Below are 24,331 nucleotides of genomic sequence, written 5' to 3'. Positions count from 1 at the left end.
CTGACCAAGGGTCAGGCCCCTCGGGAACGAGGTTCTGGGTATCCCCCACCAGGTTAGCCATCATTTCCAGCCCAGGTGCTCGCTGGAGGTGAGGGGCAGGGATGGGTGGTGGGGGGGGATGAGTATCAGATCCAACCTTGAGTGAGCTGCAGCAAGAACAGCTAATGCACAGGCCTGGAGGAAAGGACAAGAACAGACACGTGTGTGACACGGCGTGAGGTCTCCACGTGGGTGAGGCCACGTGCGGCTGGAGCAGCGGGCCTGGCCTGCCTCTCCCTCTCGAAGGGCTCTCAGGGCTTCACCACGTCTCCTTCCCACATGGCCTGGTTTGGGCTTCCTCACGGCATGGCAGCCCCAGGTCCACACATAACCAACGGACCATGGGGGACCAAGGCAAAGTCCACCTTGCCACTTCTGACAGCCTCCGAGTCACACAGGACATCTTATCCACATTCTGTTGGTTACTAGTGAGTCACATGCTCACCAGCTACAAAGGGAAAAGAAACTAGACCCTGTTCTCAACAGGAGGAAAGTCAAGGTCAAATCATGTCTGATGTGGGCCAAGGAAGGGAGATGGGTCAGAGAGGATGAAGATCTGCTTGGAGACCACGTTCGCCAGTGGTATTTGCTAAATGAGTGGACAAGGTGGCCCGAAGGGAGAATGAGTCTCATCTCTGGCCACAATAGAAAATGTCAGTCGGGCATTTGGATCTCAGGCAGAAGAGCCCACTCCATGGATCCCCGGCCCCCAGGTCAGTGGGTACAGAGACAGTTCTAAGCAACACTCTGGCCCCTCCAGTTTGCACCATTGTGATCAGCCATCCTCCAGGAAGGAGTCCCTGAGGTTGTCGCCTCCTGTGCTTTCTGTCAGTGACTCTGGCTCCTCCATGACCATCCCGTTTTATGGGTGTGATGCTGAGACCCTGAGAGATGAGGCGTCCTGCCAAGGGCACAGCTGGCGATCCAGATCTAATTCTGAAAGTGTTAAGCAGTCTTGTTCCTCCTCTATTTACTATCTTAGGTAAGTCAGATACAGTTTGGGAAACCCAGCTTTCCTCCTTAAAATGGAGGTAACAATCCCTTTTGCAAGACCCCCAGTGGCAACAACTATCAGGGCGGGATTCTGGTGGCGGCCCTTACTGAGTGTTGAGTTTTGCAGGACAGAGTCTGAATTAAGAGGGGTTGGGGTAGAGAGGGGCTGGGATGCCTCGTGGGAAAGGCTGCCAGAGGTCCAAGGCAGAGGCTTACACATTGGAGAGAGGGGAGCTATGGCCAGAAAGAGAGAATCTAAAAGGGAGGTGGCATCTTGAATCTGGCTTAAAGTTGGAAAGGGAGGGACAGGAAATTGGAGGTGGGGTGGAGTGCTGAAAGGCAGTCAGCCAGTGCCAGCCGCATCACCTGGGCCCCTGCCTCCCACTCCCCCGCCCCCTGTCCCTCCCCCAAGAGGCGGAGAGCTGAGGCTGCCCACTGTGCCCCATTGCTAAACCGGAGGTCTTTGAAACAGCCAGACCCAGCTCCAGTCCCCAGGCCTCTAGGATGGGGTCAGTGCTCACACAGCTGCTGTTACTGTGGCTTCTGGGAACCCAGCCTGAGGCCACGATCAGGGTCTTCGTGGTACCCCACAGTCACTTGGATGTGGGCTGGCTGCATACCGCCCAGGTAGGAGCCTGGTGCCGCTCTCCTTGCCACCTCTGAAGCTGTAGCTTCCTTCTCCATTCCGGATCCTGTGCTGGATGTGCAGCCTGGGGTCGACCCAGAGTATCTGGAATCGGCCTGGATTCAAGTCCTTATCTGCTACAGACTGGCTGAGGAGCGGACTTTGCGCTGGTCACTTCCTGTCTCTCAGCCTCACTTTCCCGATGTGTGCTAGGGAGAACCGAAGGTTGCAAAGGTTAGATGGAGTGTGCACGGCCCTGTGTCAGGCCACGGTCACATTCCTCGTCCAGGGGACCCTCTCTGTGCCCTGATGTCCACTTCTGATGGGAGGTAGGGGTCTTCACACCGGCTGTTCCCTCTGCCCCAAAGGCTTTCCTCCCAGAGGCCTGCAAGACCCAGTCTCTCTCTTCCTCCTGGTTGTTCCTTAAAAGCACTTTCTTGGTGAGGTCTTCCTGACATCCCTATCTATTCCCCTATTCCATTTCCCCAGTCCTTCCGTTGAGAACATTGAGAGCATTTTCTAGGCCCAATATATAAGCACTTTCTTGTCTGGGAGGTCACATCAGTAAACCAAATCTTGGGTAACTTTCTTGTCCCTGTAAATGTTCCAGAAATAGTCTGTGGAGCAGCAAAATCCCAGTGGCCAAGGCAGTCTCAAGTGTGAATCTTACTTCCCTGTACGTTTTGCCCAACAAGACGGAGTATGTGGCCCCAGCCAGATTTTTCAACTTTCCTCTTCCTTTTCCTTCCTTCCCCTTAGAGAATATTCTTTATCTTCTAAAACCTTTCTGCCACACACTCCATTCTGAATTCTGCTCAAGGAGACTGCTTAGGGAAGTATTAAATAAAGTAGGTGTGTTTCACCTATATTGTCTCCATTAATCAGTTTTTAAACCCTTCCTTTAGTACCTTTTACTTACTGGCTTGTTGAATGTCTGTTTTCCCCACTAGAGCTTCAGTTCCATGGGGAAGAGGCTTCATCCATTGAATATGTCTATGGACATATCCTCAAGCTGCCTCATGGATGGGATAGACACTCCATGAAAATTTGTTGCAGGAATGAATGAACGAGGGCAGAAAAAAAAGATAAAAAGACTCTTATTTCTTTAGGTTTCTAGGGCAAGTGGTTGGGTATTATTACTTACCTCCTTGGGCTTTCCAGGCGGTGCTAGTGGTAAAGAATCCGCCTGCCAATATGGGAGACATAAGAGACGTAGGTTCCACCCCTGGGTCAGGAAGATCCCCTGGAGGAGGGCCTGGTAACCCACTCCAGTATTCTTGCCTGGAGAACCCCATGCACAGAGGAGCCTGGTGGCCTACAGTCCATGGGGTCGCAGAGTCAGACACAACTGGAGTGACTGCACGCATGCATGCACCAACCTCCTAGAGCTGTTTTTTGGAAGGAGAAAGTAAATACATGAATAAATGAACAAAATCGCTCTGTGATAGTGGATATAAGAGTGTAGCTCATTTTAAAGAAAGAGGGGCAGCAAGAGCCTTGAGGCTGTGTTGAATCTGGTCCTGGGCCCACTGGGCAGCCTCTGTTGGGGGGGCACCCATAGGTGTGTGCAGTGCTGACTTTCTGGGAAGCATGATTGCCACTCCCAGTTTACAGAAGGGGAAACTGAGGCCCAGGGAGGATCAGGGCTGCTCAAGGTCACCAGAAATAGCCTCCAGGCCTGCTGACTCCCTGCCCAGTGCTCTTTGCATTCCTTTACCAGCATCTCCGGGCTCTGTGGTGAGCCAGGATGACCCGGATGTGAAGCAGCTGTGGCTCCATCCTGGGGGCTCCCTGCCTGCAGGGAGGCAGGTAGATCCACAGGGGGTCAGCTCCTCTCAGCTCCATCTCCCAGCACCCACACCCCCACCATTCCAGCCCAAGGAAGCCCTCTGAGTCCCTGGACCTCTGCCCTGGGGCCCCTGGGTTTGACTGGTGTGTCCCCCCATGGCAGCCTCGGGGCCACCCAGCATGTCCCTCTGGGAGGCTGCCCCTGACCCTGGGCCTGGCCTGCGTGTCCCTCTGGGAGGCTGCCCCTGACCCTGGGCCTGGCCGGCGTGTCCCTCTGTCACATACAGTGCCATGATCTGTTCCACAGGCATCTCCCCAGGAGAGCACCTTCCTTCCCATCAAGGAGTGTCTGCCCGTGTCTTCCCCCCCCCGTGCACCATTTATCGTGCATCTGGCACAGAGTGGGTACAGAGTGGGCACAGAGTCTCCCTTGGTGGAACAGCAGTGAGAGCAGAGGGCAGGGTCCGAGGCAGATGGTGTGAGTGCCAGGGGCCCCCCGACACTTTGGGTCCCTGGAGTTTACTCCTTGGCCTCCGGGATTCCCGATGGAGCTGGTGTGATGGTGTCCCCCTTCCCCGCCCCCCGGCCTAGGAGAGCATGCAGGCTTATGTCACCAAAGTCCACACCTCGGTGGTGGAGGAGCTGACCCGTAATAAGCAGCACAGGTTCATCATCGTGGAGCAGGAGTTCTCCCGGCTGTGGTGGGATGGCGTCGCGTCAGCCAAGCAGAAACTCCAGGTAACGCTGCCCTCCAGGGTGGTCCTCGCCAGGGGGCTGAGAGAGGAGTGGCCTGGGGGTCCCAGTGATGACCCTTCAGGAATCTCCAGGGGCAGTGCTGTCTGTGGCCAGGGCTGTGCTGGGTAAACCAGGAGGCCCTAAACTCTCTGGGGCTGCTCTCAGAGTTTAGATGAGAGTTGTGGTCAGCCCCATACCAGGGAGATAGGTTTGTGTTTAATCCCGCCTTTCTGGCTACTCATTGCAGCTGTGGCAACCCCGCTGGCATTCAGCTAGTGTGAATGGGGTCACCTCTGACACTGGGCACTCCAGGGGGGCCCTGTGTCCACACTCTCTTCCTTCATTTACACATCCGTGTGGCCCCCGTGGGTACGGGAGCTGGTGACCCAGCCAGGGGTGCCCTAGTCCCTGTGGTTTCAGGGCTGGCTGCGGATTGTCTTCACTCATCATGGGGAGTGAGAGGCCCCGCTCCACGGAGGGCAGCCTGGGACCAGGGCCTGCTCCCCCACCTCCCTGGGTGATCACAGGTGGCCAGTGGCCTCTGTCAGCCGCATCTACAGTGGGAGTGACCTCCCTCCTCAGAGAGGCTGTACTTGGAGTAACCACATGATGGAAGCGCCTGGGATGCCTCTTTGGTGCTTGCTTGGTCCCTCCAGGCTTCACCTTTTTCCACAACAGTCACTGATGGTGAGACCCAGAGGCCCAGGGTCTTGCTCAAGGTAGCAAAGCTCAGATGGTGAAACAGGGTGTCCACCAGTTTGGCCCCCTACCTTCAGAGGGGATGGGAACCTGCAGCTTGTGGAGATGAGAGCCCATTACACGGGCTCTCCCATGTGCCAGGTGCTTGCCAGATTTTGTACACATTATTGAAATGACTCCTTCCAACAGTCAGTATAGTTGGAATACTAACCATGCTGTACAGAGAGGGCAGGCAACGGGCTCATGGTCACACAGCTTATACCAGCCAGGTGGGATTCTGGGTCAGGTATCCTGACTCGAAGCATAATTCTTTAGGGTCTCCAGGGGGCAGTCCTCACTCCTTTTCATGGATACCCCCAAATCAGTTGTCTGTCTCTTACCCCCAGTTAAACACGTGGTCTGGCTATGACCTGGGCAGGCAACTCCATGGTGTAGCCCTGGAAGGCAATGTTTTTCCCTGCTTTGTTTTGGCTGAATCCTCACTGAGTGGGCAGTGACTGATGGGCAATAGATGCTGTCGACCAAAAAAGACAGTCACGACCTGAAAGTAGAGTTACTTTATTTAGCGGGAATGTTTAGGGCTCTGAGCCCAGGAGCCAGCATCTCAGTAGCTCTGAGAAAACTGCTCCAAGGAGGCAGGGGAGAAGTCAGGTTATATACAACTTTGCAACAAAGAAAGCAGGCAGTCTGAACATCAAAGGTCAGGTATCAAGTTAAGGAATTTAGCATTCTTTGTATGGGAAGATGCAAGCCTCTGGGCTCACTGAATTCATTTCTTTCATATGCACCTTAGCTATCTGGGGCCAATCCAGTTTCCCTGTTCACCTGGTTTCTTGCGTTCCCCCAGCTCCTCAGCAGTCACCGTGGAGGGAGGACAGGGTCACTGGATCGCAGTTTTGGGAGCTCTCATTCACATTTCAAGGCCAGAAATCGCTGATGGCTGTGGCATTTCTTATTGATTAATATGGAAGGAGACATTTGCATTTCACAGTGCTCATTTAAAACAGTGCACAGCAGGTGTTATTCAAAATTTCTCAAATGAGTGAACTGCTAATACTGCACCTTCAGCAATCCAAGTGCAGTCTATAAACAGTGCGGTGGCCTCACTGCCATAGTCTTTGGCCTTATTTATATTTCCGTTCCTCCCTTAATTTATGTATTTTAAAACATTTGTCCTCCAATCGTGACAAATGCAATTTGAAGGACGTTATACAAAATATCCCAGGTGGTACAGTGGTAAAGAATCCACCAGCCAATGCAGGAGATGCAAGATCCATGGGTTCGATCCTTGGGTCAGGAAGATCCCCTGGATTGGAAATGGCAACACACTCCAATCTTCTTGCCTGGAAAATTCCATGGAAAGAGGAGCCTGGCCGGCTACAGACCTTGGGATCACAAGGAGCAGGATATGACTGAGCAGACACACACACACATACAAAATAGCAGCTGATAAGCTTCAAAACCATTAATCCCATGAAAGAAAAAGCAAGGCTCAGGAAGTGTTGTGAGTTAAAGGATAATAAAGAGAAATGGCATTAAAAGCAATTCATGACCCTAGATCGACTCTTACACCAAAGAAAGGACATCAATGGAACAAATGGCAAAATTTGAGTCAAGTCTATGAATTCGATAGCAGCATTATTCATGTTAAATTTCCTGATATGGATAATCATATGAAAAGGGAAAGTGTTAGTCACTCAGTCGAGTCCAACTCTTCGCAACCCTATGGACTGTAGCCCGCCAGGTTCCTCTCTCCATGGAATTCTCCAGGCAAGAATACTGGAGTGGGTTGCCATTCCCTTCTCCAGAGGGTCTTCCCGAGCCAGGAATCACATCTGCATCTCTTGAATCTCTTGCATTGGCAGGGGATTCTTTTACCACTGCACCACCTGGGAAGCCCGTTTCCAGAAGGCTGACATGATTTCAAAAGCAAAATATTAAACACATGTGCTTATATATGTATATTTGATGAAGCAGCAGCCATGGGCCAGGTGCTGGTCTAAGTACTGGACACAGGGTCCTGCTTTTGCAGAATAAATGAAGGTGAGGAGTTTGAAGGAAGGACCATGAGATGCTATACACATGTCCCCTACAAACACAACCAGGCGCAGCTCAGGGGTTGTAACCTGGCTTTTTCTCTCTGCCCACAATGCCAAGGTCCGTGAGCTTGTGGGCCAAGGATGCCTGGCGTTTGTCCTTGGAGGCCAGGTCATGCACGATGAGGCCGTGACCCACGTCGATGACCAGATCCTCCAGCTCACAGGTTTGATTACCCCTCCTCAGACCTGGGGTCCCTTGGGTCTCCTGTTAGTCTGGGACTGGGTGTGTGGGCCCTGGTCTTGGGCTTCACCTTTCCCTCTAAACAGGAGACTGTGATTAGTAAACATTGGCTGGTGCCATGTCCGTGCTTGGGCCCTTGAGTGCAGGTGGTAAGAGTGTGATTTTAGACCAGACGGGCTGACTGGCTGTATCCCAACTCTGTGAATTACCACCTGTGATCCAGAGCAAGCAATGTAACCTCTTGAAGCCTCAGTTTCCTCCTCCATGAATGAGTCTGATAAGGAAGTAAAACCTCCCTTGAAGGGTTGGTATCAGAATTAAACTGGGATAATTCAAATAGAGCACATTGAGTACAATGTGTGGGTCCCTAGTAAATGCTGAGTAAAGATTAGATCCCTTCTCTGTCATCACTCCACCCACACCTGCTCCACCAATACCACCTCCAAAATCAATGCCTCTACCTCCAACAGCAGCACCATTACCACCACCATCAGCATCACCTCCAACACTACCGCCTCCAACACCACCACTTCAGCCATCACCAGCACAACTCTAAATACCATGACCTCCTCCATCCCACACCTCTAACACCACCTCCTCAGCCATCACCTCCACCACCATCACTAAAAATAACACCACCTCCTCCATAATCTCAACCATTATATCCTCACCATCACACCACCACCACCTTTACTACAGCCGAAACAATATCAACCACACCACTATCACCATCAGCACCACCAACACCATTTCACCACCCCTTCCACCCTCATCGTCATCACCACCTTCAACACCACAACCACCATCTCCACAACCACCGCGGTCACAACCCCCACCATGAACACCAAGACCTCCGCACCACCACCAGCATCACCGCTATCAACACCCCCACTGCCACGAATAACACCAACACCACCTCCACTGACACTGTCCACCATGCACAGTTGCACTGGGACACAGTCCTCTGCCACTGCCCAATGCCTCTCACAAGCAACACTTCACCCAGCCCTTCGGGCAGGCATCATGATTTTCAGTCTCGTTTTGCAAAAGAGACGACAAAAAAGGGCAAAATTCAGTGGACCAGCTAAGGTTTTCTCTAGGGCATGGCCGAAGCTCTAACTCCACCATCACTCCACAAAAGAGGAACCCCAGTTACCCCCTGTGACAAACATCGAAATAGCATTGGATATTGCCTAAAGATCCGCTTAGCATTATCTTCCCTCTTCCCTCTAATCTGGGGTCCCTCCCTCTTCTGAGCTTCTACTCTCCTGCTTCTAGACCTCATTCAACCTCAAGATTTGCCACTTGCGTCCCAAAGGTGGTCCTGCCGACAGAACCCTTTCTTCTCAGACCCTCAGATCCCTTTCTTTTTTTTAATTTATTTATTTTTAATTGAAGGATAATCGCTTTACCGTATTGTGTTGGTTTCTGCCGCACATCAGCATGAATCAGCCGCAGCCATATACATACGTCCCCTCCCTCTCGAACCTCCCTCTCATCCAGCAAATTCCCAGCGCTGTCTATTTTGCATATGGCAGCGTATGCTTGCATGCTACTGCCTTTACGTTTGATCATGATGCCTGCCACCGAGTCCTCCTGCGTGCCAGGAGCTGCCTCTGTGCCCCCGTGCATGCTCACACCCTAGGAGGAGGGCTGTCACCCCCCGTGCCTGTGAAGGTGCTGAAGCTGAGAGACTGAGCCTCCCCACCAGGCAGGTCTGCAGGACGAGCACTGAACCTGGTTCTCTGACTCCAGAGTCCATGACTTTCTCATTTCTCCTGTTAAAGGTCTTTGGGTTTGAAGCCGTAGCAAGGTAAGTGGGAACGGGGTGGCGACCCTTTAGCCGTGCTCATACAGACTCGCCATTCTCCTTGGTGCAGCCTCGGTCTCATCCCCCCGCCTCCTTCCCATCCATCTTCTCCTTTCAGTCCCAAGCTTTCCTATTCTTCCCACTTGAACAGCTCACCCTGGACTCAGCTGAGCGCTCTCATGGTCCAGGTGCCTCCACTGGGCCCCAGTACCTTATCACCTCCCCTTCTTGCTCCTGGAACTATAGATGGTCTCTGGCAGTGCCCGTCGTCTGATTCTCCTCTGGGTCCCCAGGACTCAGCACAGGGTCTGGTCTGACAGTGGTGGGAGCGCAGAGGGAGGGGGTGGGTGCTGACCCACCCTCCTTGGGGATGACCCCACCGGGAAAGCCCTCACCTGTGGTCTCAGCCCACCATGCCCACCACGCTGATCTCCCCAGAGCTGGCTCTGCAGGCCTGCCCTCCAGCACGGCATCCAGAATCTTAGCAAACGCAGGCTGTCATCACTGGTGCGGGAAGGAACGTGGAACCCTGTGTGGCTCCTCCCCAGGGGACTCTGTGAGGCCCTATAATGTTCTGAAGACCAGCCAAGCTCCTAGGACTCCTAGAGGATAGACACTGATTTCCTCCCACAATAACCTCCTGGGTCTAAGAACAAGATGTACACCCACTGACTTCAGTCTTCAGGGCAGTTCAGGAGATGGGGAGTCTTTTTTTTAAATTATTTATTTATTTTAATTGGAGGCTAATTACAATATTGTAGTGGGTTTTGCCATACATTCACATGAATCAGCCATGGGTGTACATGTGTTCCCCATCTGAATCCCCCTCCCACCTCCCTCCCCATCCCATCCCTCAGGGTCATCCCAGTGCACCAGCCCTGAGCACCCTGTGTCATACACCAAACCTGGACTGGCAATCTATTTCACACATGATAATACGCATGTTTCAATGCTATTCTCTCAAATCATCCCACCCTCGCTGTCTCCCACAGAGTCCAAAAATCTGTTCTTTACATCTGTGTCTCTTTTGCTGTCTCGTATATAGAGTCATTGTTACCATCTTTCTAAATTCTATATATATGCGTTAATATACTGTACTGGTATTTTTCTTTCTGGCTTACTTCAGTCTGTGTAACAGGCTCCAGTTTCATCCACCTCATTAGAACTGATTCAAATGTATTCTTTTTAATGGCTGAGTAATACTCCATTGTGTATATGTACCACAGCTTTCTTATCCATTCGTCTGCTGATGGACATCTAGGTTGCTTCCATGTCCTGGCTATTGTAAACAGCACTGTGATGAGCATTGGGGTACACGTGTCTCTTTCAATTCTGGTTTCCTCAGTGTGTTTGCCCAGCAGTGGGATTTCTGGGTCATAAGCCAGTTCTATTTCCAGTTTTTTAAGGAATCTCCACACTGTTCTCCATAGTGGCTGTACTAGTTTGCATTCCCACCAACAGTGTAGGAGGTTTCCCTTTTCTCCGCACCCTCTCCAGCATTTATTGTTTGTAGACTTTTTGATAGCAACCAGTCTGACCGGTGTGAGATGGCACCTCATTGTGGTTTTGAGGGGGTCTTAACCTAATGTGCTTAGCACTCCCCTGAGAAGGAGGGAAGCAGGTTTCTCCAGCTGAGGTGGCGGCCACCTTTCCTATGTCCCCTTGTCCTCTCTGTCACCTCAGTCCCTGAACTCTGTCTCTGCCCACCACATACTGGCCAGGTAGGTCTTGACCTGGTCATTGTGCTGATTAGGACGCATGTTCAGCTGCGTGAAGGTGACTGATTGGCTGTGGCTCAAGCAAGATGGAAGGTTACTTCTCTGGGAGGGGTCGGGGGCAGTTTATGACTGCAGGTTCTTTTGGGCCACTAGGGGGCGCTGCGTCACAGAGAAATCCAGGCGTCCAAGTTGTTTGTGTCTTTTGCTCTGAATCCCCTAGGGTGTCTCTGCCCTCCTTGCCTAGCTGCAGGTGGCTCACCTCACTGAAATGCCATCCTCTCAGGGAAGGGGCAAAGGGGATGGCGGCGGGCTGCAACCTTGTGAAGGTGACCCAGAATTTACCCTCATCACTTCTGCTCACATCCATTGTTCAGAACCTAGTCACATGGTCTATCTTCCATGGGAAGCTGAGAAATGCAGTCTCCAGCTAGAATTCTATTGTCCTTCCCTAAGCAGGATTATGTGGTTCTGTTACTAAACGGCAGAGAGAAAAATAAATCTTGGGTGATTATTAGCTGTTTCGTTCAATATTCACTTGTTCATCGGAATCTCAGGAATGTTTTTTTCTTGGAGTCTAGGGCTGTTGTCTATGGTGTCCCACAGAGTCAGACATGACTGAAGCAACTTACCATGCATGCATGCATTGGAGAAGGAAATGGCAACCCACTCCAGTGTTCTTGCCTGGAAAATCCCAGGGACGGAGGAGCCTGGTGGGCTGCCATCTATGGGGTCGCACAGAGTTGGACACGACTGAAGCGACTTAGCAGCAGCAGCAGCAGCAGAAAACCTGTATAACAGTGGCTTGAGTGTTTAAGATATTTACTATTTACTTTCAAAGAAGGTGGGGGGAGGTTTAGGACTGATTCTGCAGCCCATTGATGTTTCTTGTATTTTCACATCCTCTCCCACATAATCTGGAGAAGGAAACGGCAACCCACTCCAGTGTTCTGGCCTGGAGAATTCCATGGACTGTCCATGGGGTCGCAATGAGTCGGACACGACTGAGCACCTCTCACTCCACTTCCCACACAATCGTAGAGTGTCTGCCGCTTCTCTAGTCATCATAAAGCCGTATTTGCACATTCGAGGAATAGAAGGGGTACAAGGGAGGCTTATCTCCTCTTCTTTTTTATTAAAAGGTGGACATTCTTGCCCTGAATCCCAAGCAGGTGAAACCCATACATCTTTTTTGATATGACCGTAGTCTGTGTCCACTTCTCCATTCCACAGTCTGCGAAAACATATATCTGACACAACAAAATGATCTTGCCATGACTGATCAGACCAGTGAAACGCCATCCCTTGGCTTTGGGTTGGTGCCCAGTGAGCAAAGAGAGAATTCTGTGAGTGATGAATTCTGGGCCACGGAGTCTGCAGCCGTCAGGCCTGCCCTCCGCAGGCTGCCCCTCTGGGGAGAGGGTGTGCCCTCCACAGCTCACTGCCCCCCAGTGTGGTGATATTGACCCACTCTCCCTCAACCTGCACCCTCCGCCCCCAGTCTCCCCTCCCCTCCAGCAGCTCCTTCTTGGTCTCCTCTGTTTCCTGTTCCCCTCGTGCTGCTCCCAGAGGTCTGTGAGGGCTCAGAGCCCCACCCCAAGTCCAACAGCCTGGCTGACCCTCATCACCTCCCCTATACACTAGACCCTGAATCTTCCTCTGGTCCTCCCTAGCCTCCCAGCAATCACCCTCCTCCTGGACGGACCTTGTACAGGGATCTGATCACAGCTCTGTCCCATGACCCTGGAATCGTCTTCAGGGCCACAGCCAGTGTCCCAGCCTGGGCAACTCATCAGTGAAGGGCAGTTTGACGTAACACCAGTGACTTGAGGGCTTCCCTGGTGGCTCAGATGGAATGCAGGAAGACCTGGATTCAATCCAGGATTCAATTCCTGAGTTGGGAAGATCCCTGGAGAAGGGAATGGTTCCCCACTCCGGTACTTGTCTGTAATATGCCATGGACAGAGGAGCCTGGAGGGCTACAGTCCATGGGGTCGCAAAGAGTTGGACACAACTGAGCGACTAACACACACACACACAGAGATTCAAGCTCTTTGAGTCTTCCTTTTCTCACCATAAAATGCAGGCTGTAACTCCCAGGTGATAAATAATGTTTGGGGGAATCCTTGGTGAATGTTAATTAACGGTTTATCAAGTCTGGGAGACTTTCTGCAGTCATCCTCATCATTGGGTCATTTGTGGTGGCTCATAAATCATGAATAAAGAGAATGTTTAGATGATTCTGGGATCGGACCTCTGTGTTAGTATCTATAGCAGCAAGACCCTCCTTGCCAAATGGAAGGGACTCTAGCCCTGAGAAGTCAAGGGGATCTGAGTTAGGGGGTGAGGGGCCACCACACTTTTATCAGCAAGGCTGATCTCTTTGCAGAAGGACACGGGTTTCTCTATGAAACGTTTGGGATCCGGCCACAGTTCTCCTGGCAGGTGGACTCATTTGGCGCATCTGCCACGACCCCCACCCTATTTGCCCTGGCGGGCTTCAATGCCCACCTCATCTCCCGGATAGACTATGACTTGAAAGAGGCCATGCAGAAGGACCAGGTGAGCAGTGAGCTGCATCCACTGCTGCTGACTCACCTCTGCTTTTCCCCTCTTTTTCTCACTGCATCTCAGAACCCCTGCTATTCTCCTGAGCATTTGGGATGCTGGCAGCTACACAGGGCATAGGATGTCCCAGGCCCATCTTTGCCTTGCTGTGCCCTCCAGCATGAATGGTTCTCTCCTCCCGCAGGTCTAGCTCCTGACTGAGCTGCAGGCCCAGCTCAGATGCCTGTCAGCTCGGATGCCTGTGGCTCTGAGTCCCCTTCCCCCTTCAGCTGGGCTGGCGCTGCCTTCTTCTTTGAGTCTCCAAAGGGACTGGCACAGACCTGCACTCAGTAAACCATGCTCGATGCAGAGAGGAGGCGGTGGGGGGTTCAGGGTACCCGGGACATAATAACTCTTCTGATGGGTGGGCAGCGAGCATGAGTGAATGTAACACTCAACAACCACACAGACACTGCCTTTGCCATCTACAAAGTGCCAGGCCTGGTGGGAGCCACTGCCCTCTGGGTTTCCTTTAATCCTCACAGCAGCCCATGATGTAGTTTTTCATTTACTGAGGCTGAATTAAGAAGGTACTAGAAACTGAGAGCTCCCAACAACAGAAAATGTTCACAGGTCTGGAGGCCAAAACTTCAAGATCAACCCTGGACAGGGCCGTGTGTCTTCTGATGACGCAGGGTCTGGGAAGGGTCAGCTCCAGGCTTCTCTCTGCTTCAGGGAGCCTCAGGAGTCCTTGGCCTGGAGCCAGCCTGTGTCGTCACATCATCTTCCTCAGGGTCTGTCTGGGTCCAATTTCTCCTTTTATCCCTACTCGTAGTAGACAAATGTCCGTCCTCATGATAATTTATTCTCAATAACTTCCCTAAAGGCCTTATTTCCAATTAGGTCACATGAGCTAAAGGGGTTAGGAATTCAGCATATGTTTTTTGGGGGGACACTATTCAACCCAAAACAGGTAGTGCTAAAATTGTCCTAGATGGAGAAATTAAGGCCAAAAATGTAAGGACTCCATGCAGGATCACTCCGATAATAAAGTTTTGGAGAGCAGTGGTAGCATGGAGTTATCAAAGAGGATCTGGGCTCCCAGCAGGCAAGAGAAGTAAGCTTTTTAATGACCCCACTGAGCGCCACACCTTGCGCTGCACACACTTCCCATAGCAGCTCGATTCTCCTGCAGGTAAGTGTGTGAGTACCAGAGATTCATGTGCAGAAACCAAATCACAGAGGCGTCAGGAACTGTGTATGGATCAGAGGCAGTTCTCCTGGATGCAAGATTTTATCCCTGCTTCATGCTGAGCACTTTCTAAGCATCAGAACTTGAAAATGGACCATGCCCTTAATGAGAGGTGATGAGATCCCTGTGTGGGAGGGATTCAAGCAGATTTAGAAAGAGTATGGCTGGCAGGTTCTGACAGCATGTCCTGCCCTGAGGAGGGGTGGGATGAGCATGCAGGCAGGCACCTTCTGAAGGGCAAATTCCTCCACCCCCCATGGCTTTGGGAGGTCAGGAGGAATCTTGAGGAGGAGGCAGTGGAGGGAGACGTTGGCCATGAGCCATTGAGAGAGGAGTGGGGTGCAGGCAGCCATGAGACTCAGGCGGGCTCTGGGGAGGGGAGCCCGGCAGCCCTGTTGCTCCTGAGCCCTCACTGTTCCCTCTGGATTTGCAGGAGATGCAGTTCATGTGGAGAGGATCCAGGTCCCTGTTGGCGCAGCAGGAAATCTTCACGCACGTCCTGGATGAGAACGGCTACTGCTCGTGAGCTCTTGCCTTGGGCCAGACCCTGTTCCCAGCCCTCTCCCTGAAGCACGTCAGCCCCGACCCTCACGGCCACCCCTGAGGGGACTCACCAAGAACCCATCTTACAGAAAGAACAACTGAGGTCTAGACACCCAGCCAAGGTCCCGCAGTAACAGCCGGGAGGGCAGCAACATTGGGCTCAGGAGGTGGCTCCAAGGATCCAAGTCATGGGAACAGCCCTCCTGTGGGCTGTCTGGTTGGAAGACCTGGGTTCAGTCCCTTTCTGTCCCTTTGAGCCTGTGAGGCTGCAGGCAGGGGGTGAGCCCCTCTTTGAAGAGGGGAGATTGTCTGCAGGATGAAGGGGCAGCTGGGAGAAGAGGCCTGGTGGGAGGAGGGGGACTCACTACCATGCTCTGGGCGCCCTGCTGGGTGACATGCCCGAGACCCCACAGGGCTGAAATGTGGCGACTCTTGTCCACAAGGCTCTCATCTGCCCACCACTTGCCTGTCTGTCCAGCTGATGGGAGACAGAGGCCCCGAGCAGGCCTGCCCCCCCCCCAGCAGGGTGTCTCCTCTAACATTCCTGTTTCTCAGGAAAGGGTTTTACTGGAATGAAACAGCTGTCTTCCCAGATCCACCCTGGGATGGAATGGACCCCAACAAGACTGTACCTGTCACCCTGAGCAATGTCCAACACTATGCTGACACCCTGTCCTACAATGTGAGGAGGCGAGCCCCCTGGTTTTTGACACGATACATGCTCTGGCCCTGGGTAAGTCAGGGCCCCAGGCCCTGGTTCCCCAGCTCTTCCCAAGGACTGCTGTGATAGGTCCACCCTGGACTCTGGTCCACCTCTCACCAGATCAGTCTCCATCCAGGCAGTGGGCTAGCAGCCGTCCCAGCCCTGGCTCAGGCCTCCTTCCCTGCAGCCCCCGCCCCTCGAGTCCTCACCCACTCTACCAGCTCTTTCCCCTACACTGGATCACCACAGACTCTCCCATCTGAAATGTAGCCCCTCACCCAGGTGGGCCTCCTACTTCTACCCAACCGTCTCCTCCTTTTCCTTTTGCAGGGCTGGGGGCCTAAATCCTGGCTGCTTACTCAGCTGCTGTGAGACTTAAGACCCTCTAAGCCTCAGTTTTCTCATCTGTAAAATGGGGGTGATGACAAGACCTGCTTTATAGGTTCAATTTGAGGTCAAGTGCCAAAAGTATGCCCAAGAGACAGTGCCCAACCCTGCATCCTCATTGTTATCACAGCTAAACTTTATGGAGCACCTAAGAGGTGCTCGGTTGGTAAAGAATCCTCCTGCAATGCAGGAGACCCTGGTTCAATTCTTGGGTTGGGAAGATCCCCTGGAGAAGGGATAGGCTACCCTACTCCAGTATTCTTGGGCTTCCCTTGTGACTCAGCTGGTAAAGAATCCACCTGCAATGTGGGAGACCTGGGTTCAATCCCTGGCTAGGAAGATCCCCTGGAGAAGGGAAAGGCTACCCACTCCAGTATTCTGGCCTGGAGAATTCCATGGACAGTATAGTCCATGGGGTCACAAAGAGTTGGACACAACTGAGTGAATTTCAGTTTCACTTTCACTTACTGTGCCCCAAGCACTATTCTATGGGATACACTTGTCTTATACATTTAATCTGCCCCATTGGGCCTAGGGGGCAGGCAGCATGGTATCCCATTTGCCAGTGAGGGAACTGAGAGTCAAAGAGGTTAAGAAATTTTCTCTAAGGCCACACAGCTACTTAGCAGGGCAGTTGGGAAAGTGAAATTTGTGTTCAGACTCAATCAGGTAAGTCCCACAGCCTGCTTTTTAGCACTTGACTACCATTTTAAATGCTATTTACTTTCTTTGCTATTTTTATTTACTACATTTTTATATAGGTGTATGTATTAGTAAAAATTTTTAACAAACAAAACTCTATACATTAGGTCTATAGGCCAATTGGTATGACAAAGTCAAAATATATAAATACATATTACTTTCGCTGCAGCTTGAAGCATAACTGAAAATATCTGTAGGAAGTAAAGAAACAGAATAATGAAATATCCAGGCAGAGATATCAGAGTGGGTTGCCATTCCCTTCTCCAGGGGATCTTCCTGACCCAGGGATCGAACCCAGGTCTGCATTGCAGGCAGATTGTTTGAGCACCAGGGTAGCCATCCTGAGAACTGATAAACTCTGATGGTCTCATCACACTGGCCATTTCTAGGACTAATTTTGCCTGGGCTCGCCTGTCAAAGCTTAAAGAGAACTTTCTTTGCCCCTATTTCCTTGTGCCCATTAGAGTTGGACAGAGGTCTCCTCTGCAAAACGTCTGTGAGCCAGGAGCTGCAAACTTTAATGTATAGAATCAGAGATGATAGATATTAGATTGAGTCTAAGATTTGAGATACACAGGCAATGCATTTGAACAACTGTATGCATTGCATAATTTCATCTCAAAGTAAGACTTTGCCTCCTGTGGGCCCTGCCTCTTACATATAGTCTCACTATAATCATACTTTATGTCAAACTTCAACAATGATAATTTAGAATACTGTGACTCTTAGGGGGAACTTTTTTATACTGCTGCTTTCTCTTAAGCATCTGCCTATGATGTGGGAGACCCAGGTTCGATCCCTGGGTCTGGGAGATCCCCTGGAGAAGGAAATGGCAACCCACTCCAGTACTCTTGCCTGGAAAATCCCATGGATGGAGGAGCCTGGTAAGCTACAGTCCCGGGGTCGCAAAGAGTCAGACACGACTGAGCCACTTCACTTTCTTTCTCTCCTTTTTTCTTTTTTTACTGATATAATTAACATATAACATAATTTTGGTTCCAAATGTACGTCCTAATGATTCCACACATGTAAATATTGAAAAATGACTGCGATAGATCTAGTTAACATCTGTCACCACACATAAATATAAAATATTTCCTTGTAATGAAAAGGTTAATATCTACTCTTTTAGCAACTGTCAAAAATAGAACACAGCATTATTAGCGACAGTCACCATTCTATACACTTATCCCCATGACTCATTTATTTTGCTTCTGGAAGTTTGTACCTTTTGACCCCCATCATGTATTTCCCTCACCCTCCAGCCCTTACTCCTGGCATTCACCAGTTTATCGCTATACATGAGCTTATTTTTCATGTTACTTTTTTAAAATTCACACATAAATGACATCATGCGGCATTCATCTTCCTCTATTTGAGTTCTTTCACTTAGCATAATGCCCTCAAGTTCCAATCCATGTTGTTGCAAATGGCAGGATTTCCTTGTGTGTGTGTGTGTGTGTGTGTTTAATGGCTGAATAACAATTCATTCTGCATATATATCACATTTTCTTATCTGTTCCTCTTTATGGACACTTAGAAGTAAAGTGAGGTGAAGTGTAAGTGACTCAGTCATGTCCAACTCTTTGCAACCCCAAGGATTATTCAGTCTTTGGAATTCTCCAGGCCAGAATACTAGAGTAGGTAGCCTTTCCCTTCTCCAGGGGATCTTCCCAACCAGGATCGAACCCAGGTCTCCCGCACTGCAGGTGGATTCTTTACCAGCTGAGACGGAAGCCCAAGAACACTGGAGTGGGTAGCCTATCCCTTCTCCAGTGGATCTTCCCAACCCAGGAATCGAACCGGGGTCTCCTGCACTGCAGGGGATTCTTTACCAACGGAGCTATCAGGGAAGCCCTGATGGTCACTTAGGTGGCTTCATATCTTGGCTATTTTAAATAATGTTGCAATGAACATGGCGGTGCAGACATCTTTAGTAATTTTGCTTTCTTCGGATAAGTATCCAGATGCTCTCATATGTAGCTCTCCTTTTAATTTTTTGAGGAACTGCCAGTCTGTTTTCCGCAGTAGCTTCACCCCACCAGTTGCACCAACAGTGCAAGAGGGTTCCCCTTTCTCCTCATCCTCACCGATACTTGTTGTTTCTTCTATGTGACAGGAAACCCATTCTGACAGGTGTGAGGTGTATCCCCTTATGCTTTTGATCTGCATGTCCCTGACGATCAGTGATGTTGAGCATTTTTCCATGTGTCTTTTGGCCATCTGTATGTCTTTTTTGGGAAAATGTCTATTCAGGTCTTTGGTTCAATTTTTAACCAGTTATTTGTTACTGAGTTGTATGAGTTCCTTATATGATTGGGGTATTAATCCTTTATCTGATACATAATTTGCAAATATTTCCCCCTGTTTGGTAGGTTGTCCTTTCATTTTCTTGAAGTTTCCTATCCTGCACAAAAACTCTTTAGTTTGATGTCATTCCACTTATTTATTATTTCTTCCGTTGCCCTTGCTTTTGGTGTCAAACACAAAAGAAAAGTATCATCAAAATGAAAACCCAGCAGGATCCTTCTCAGGGACAAACTGCCACACCCTTCCTGTCCCTCACCTCTTGTTTGTAGAAAAGCTTTCGCTTCCTAGATCTTCCCTGAGTTCCCAAGAGCAAATTCAGTCAAAGAAAAGAGAAAATGAAGAGACAAAGGAATGCAGTAACAAAAGGAAATAAGACTAGCTTAGGACCTGCAGATCCCTGTACCTGAGTTGTTTTGCAGGAACAAAAACCCACACTAGGTGAAGGAAGTTGACTGTATGCCGACCACCAGTGTGTAGACCTCAGGTTAACGGGAGCCAGAAATACCCTAACACCACCAGCCAAGGAAAAGAAATTCCATGAGCGAATAACACATGCTGCAACTCTCACATCGAATGTTGCCTTTGAAAACTCTCCTTTGAAAGCCATTTGGGAGTTCGGATTGTTTGAGCGTGAGCTGCCCATTCTCCTTGCTTGGTGCACTGAAAATAAACTCTCTATCCATAGAAACATAGACAGATAGATATAGATATGTGTGTATACATATATGTATACACACACACACATGTTTGGCTTTGCTTAGCATGGCATGAGTGACGCGGAGTTTGGTCCAGCAACTAAGACCTCAGCAAGGAGATTACCACCTATGTTTTCTTCTAGGAGTTTCGTAGTTTCACGTTTTATGTTCAATTCTTTAATCCATTTTGAGTTAGTTCTTGTGCATGGTGTTAGACAGTGGTCCAGTTTCATTCTTTCACATGGCATCCAGTTTTCCCAACACCGTTTATTGAAGAAACTCTCCCTTCCTCATTTTATATTCTTGGCTCTTTTGCCATAAAGTAGTTGATCATATATGCCTGGGCTTATTTCTGAGCGCTCTGTTCTCTTCCATTGATCTACATGTCTCTTTTCATTCCAGTGCCAGACTATTTTGATTACTGTAGCTTTGGAGTCCAGTTTGAAAATAGGGCAGGTGATTTCTCCAGTTTCATCCTTCTTCCTCAAAATTCCTTTTGCTGTTCAGGGTCTTATGTGGTTCCACACAAATATTAGGATAGTTTGTTCTGTGTCTGTGATGAACATCATTGGGATTTTCATAGGGAGTGCATTGAAACTGTGGATTACTTTGTGTAATATAGATATTTTAACAATATAAATTCTTTCAATTGTGAACAGAAAATATCATTCCATTTATTTGTGTTTTCTTAAATTTCAATCATCAATGTCTTATAGTTTTCAATGTGCAGATACTTCACCTACTTGGTCAAATTTATTCCTAGGTATTTTAATCAGTTTGATGCAAAGTGGAATTGTTTTGTTTCTTTCTGAGAGTCTGTTATTAGTGCATAGAAACACTAATAGGCAAGTGATTTTTGTATATTGATTTTGTATCTTGCATCTTTACTGGATTCAGTACTTGTAACAGATTTTGTCTTTAGGGTTTTTGTACATATAATATCATTACATCTGCCAAAAGTTTTACTTCCTCTGTTCCAGTTTGGATGCTTTTTATCCCTTGCCTAATTGCCATGGCAAAGATTCCCAATAATATGTTAGATAAAAGTGATGAGTGAACATCTGTGACTTTTTCCTGATCTTAGAAGAAAGGCTTTAAAAAATATTTATATTAAGTGGAGGATAATTACTTTACAATATTGTGATGGTATCTGCCGTATACCAACATGAATCTGCCATAGGCATACATGTGTCCTCTCCCTCCTGAACCCCCCTCCCTCTGCCCTCCCACCCCATCCCTCAGGTTGTCACAGAGCACCGGCTTTGAGTTCCCTGTGTCAGGCATCAAACTCCCACCGGCTATCACAGAAGAAAAGCTTTTAGCTTTTCATCAATGCATGATGTTAGCTGTGAGCTTGTCACATATGGCCTTTTTTAAGTTGAGGCATGTTCCTTCCCTATGCACTTTGTTGAGTTTTATCATAATAGGATGCTGAATTTCATCAAATGCTTTTTATGCATCTTTTGAGTTGAATGTGTGATTTTTATCTTTCATTTTCTCAGTGTGGTGTACCACATTGATTTGTGAATGTTGAACTGTACTTGGATCCCTGGAATAAACCCCATGGTGTAGTATTTTTTGCATGTATTGCTGACTTTGGTTTGCTAACGCTTTTTTTTTTTTTTTTTTGAGGATATTTTCACCTATGTTCATCGAGAATATCAACACGTACACTTCTTTTCTGCAGGATTCTTTTTTTGTTTGTTTGTTTGTTTTTTCCCGTCAGGGTAATGTTGGCCTCACAGAATTAGGTTGGAAACAATTCCTCCTCTTTCATTTTTTGGAAGAGGTTGAGCAGCACTGGTGTTATTTTCTCTTAAATTTTTGGTAGAAATCACCAATGAAACTGTCTCTGAACTTGTTTGTTGGGATGTTTTTAGACTTTGACTCAGTTTTGTAACTGGTGATCAGTCTGTTCAGATTTCCTACTTATTCATGAGTCAGTCTTGGCAGATATATAGGAATTTACCAACTTTATTAAATTTTGACAACCTTTTTGAAGATGAAATTAATGGCAATAAACATGAGCAACCTATTACCATTGTTATTTATACTTAGTATGTTGTTACTATTAATGACATTAATAAGTAGTAATACTGATGGAGTCTAACAAATGTTCAGGGAGTGAAATCAATTAGAAAGAGGAAGACTGCATGATCTCACTTATATGTGAATTCTTGAAAAAAAAGAAAACTTATAGAAAAAAGAGGTGATTTGTGATTTCCAGAGGTGAGGTTAAGGTGAAGAAGAGTTAGGGAAAGGTGCTGCAAAAGTACAAATATCCAATTATATGATAAACCAGTACTAGGGGTGTAAGTTATAATGTGATAAACAGAGTGGGAGAGAGAAGGAAACACTCAGGGCATTGAGCTTGCCAGCTGACTTGGAAGTTTATTGGCCACCATGGGGAGTAGGAGGGTGGTTTGGGGGAGTTGAAGGGGAATTCACCCTGTTTAGTTTGGGCTCTGCTCCCAGAAATGCAAGGCACTGCTTCTGTTCTCTGGCCTGCAGGGATGCGACAGGCAGTTCTTCAGTGCCTCGGTGCAATTTGCCAACATGGACCATCTAATGGGCTACATCAACAAGCACATATCCCAGTTTGGGGTCCTGATGGTGTACGCCACGCTGGGCGAATACTTCCAAACTCTGTACCCTGAACATGAGCCAGTGCAGGTCCGAGACCACCATGACTTCCTGCCATATTCTTCAGGTATGAGCCTCTGGGGGTTGAGGTGGCGATTTGGTGCCAGGGATTTAAAATGCCTCCAAACGCAGTGTCTGCTCAGCCCTGAGCTTGGAGCCTACTAGGGGGACTGGGGGAGATATGGGCGCTGCTTGCATCTACCTGACCCATCAAGGTACACAGCCTGGTCCCAGCACGTTGAACCTCTCACCAGGGTCCACACTCGGCAGGTTCCTGTCTCTATGCCCTTCACTACAGTGCTCCCTGTGGGAGTGCTCTCCTCCCACCCTCTCTTCCTGGAAAGTCCTCATTGCCTTGTAGAGTCACCTCCTCCAGGAAGCGTTTCTTGACTTTAAGGCTAGATCCTTTGGCCCCTCCTTGCCTCCAGGGTCCCAGTTTTCACTGATCACCACATAGTCCTTATTGGGGAACCTTGTCTTCCTCAAGCCTGTGTCCTGGAGTCTGGGATGGTTTTGGTCTAAGGGGTGAAAAGTCCTGGAGTGAGCCTTCTGCCTGGATACATGCATACCCTGCAATCTGTCCTCTGTCGGGAAGATAACGATGTTAGTGGTGCTTAGTGCATCAAAGGCAAAAATGAGGCGAGAAGGAGGAAAGCCCTTAGCCTAGTGCCTGACCCAGAGAGAGGGCACAGCAGATGCCCTTAATAGTTTATGATGGCATTTCAGCCACGTGGGGTCAGGTCCCACTTGGGACATGATCTGGGCAGTCCCTCCTAAGGAATCTTAGTTCAGGGCCTGCAGTGACCTAAAGGCAGCCCAGAATCAGCACCACTCTCAGGCCCAACCCCACTGTCCCCTATGCTGAGCTCCTTGCAGGCTCGGCTCCCCTGTCTGCCAGCCAGGAAGGACTTCTCCACACACAGCATCCCACTGACAGCTGGGGAGACAGAACCACCCCCACACCCCGGCCCAGGGCCTGATCAGGACATCAGTAGGGAATGCTTTTGGCCAAATGGTCGAATCCTCTGCAACCTTGATTGCATAAAACCCCGGAGTCCTTAAAGGAGCCTTGTCCTCCTGCTCCGTCTTTGCACAGAACGAGAAACCAAGAGGCTAAAGAAGGTAGGATCAAGGTTGGAAAAGGCCCAGGTGTCCATGAGCCAGGACATCCCAGGGACACGAAATCAGGCCCTGCCTCCAGCCAGCTTTGCCAAGCCCCAGGTCCATGCTGGGTCACTCAGCTGGAGAGGCCCTTGCGGAAGGGAGAGAGGAGATGTGAGGCTACCCACACGGGACAGGTTAGGTAAGCTCACAGGGGCATCCTCTAGCTGAACATTCACCATGGGGCCAGGGTCCCTGGAGCTAGGTCTGTCCCGGGCCTGTCCCCTGCCCGCCCTCGCCATTCGGCAGGCGCAGAGCCTCAGGAGGGCTGGCCCCACATGGTGACTCGGACGCTCACCTGGGTTTAGATCACAGCTCCTCGCCTCGCGGGCTGAGTTGCTTCCGGTAAGTGACATCACCTCTCTAAGCCCCCACTTCGTTATCAGTGAAGTGGATTCCAGGAGGACTGGAGGGACACCTACATGGCAGTTCAACCATAAATACTTCTTTTCTCATTTCCTTCCCTTGCAAAGGAACACCAGGATGGGTCCCCACCAAGAGGGGTTGGTTCCAGTCTGGGCACTGCTCTGATTCCCCCAGACCTGGGTTGGTCGTGCCTCTTGGGCTTTGGCCTCTCATCTGAGTGGTGAGAAGGGGAAGCTGTTTAACTCTCAGGACACCTCCTGGGAACCTATGATTAGGGGAGGACTGGCTTCTCCTCCCCTAATGGGAAGTGAGAGGGACTACATGGGTGTGGGCGGGGC

The 24,331-nt window shown here is 49.6% G+C and overlaps 1 pseudogene; it reads left to right on the top strand.

Moving 5' to 3' along the window:
* The first annotated feature begins 1,536 nt into the window (after positions 1 to 1,536).
* LOC102190116 overlaps positions 1,537 to 24,331 on the top strand; it is a 43,129-nt pseudogene continuing 20,334 nt past the window's right edge.

Source organism: Capra hircus, unplaced genomic scaffold (assembly GCF_001704415.2).
Source record: "Capra hircus breed San Clemente unplaced genomic scaffold, ASM170441v1, whole genome shotgun sequence".
Classification (NCBI taxonomy): Eukaryota; Metazoa; Chordata; class Mammalia; order Artiodactyla; family Bovidae; genus Capra; species Capra hircus.
The sequence above is the reverse complement of the archived record's forward strand: the minus strand, read 5'-3'. Positions and strand labels throughout refer to the sequence as shown.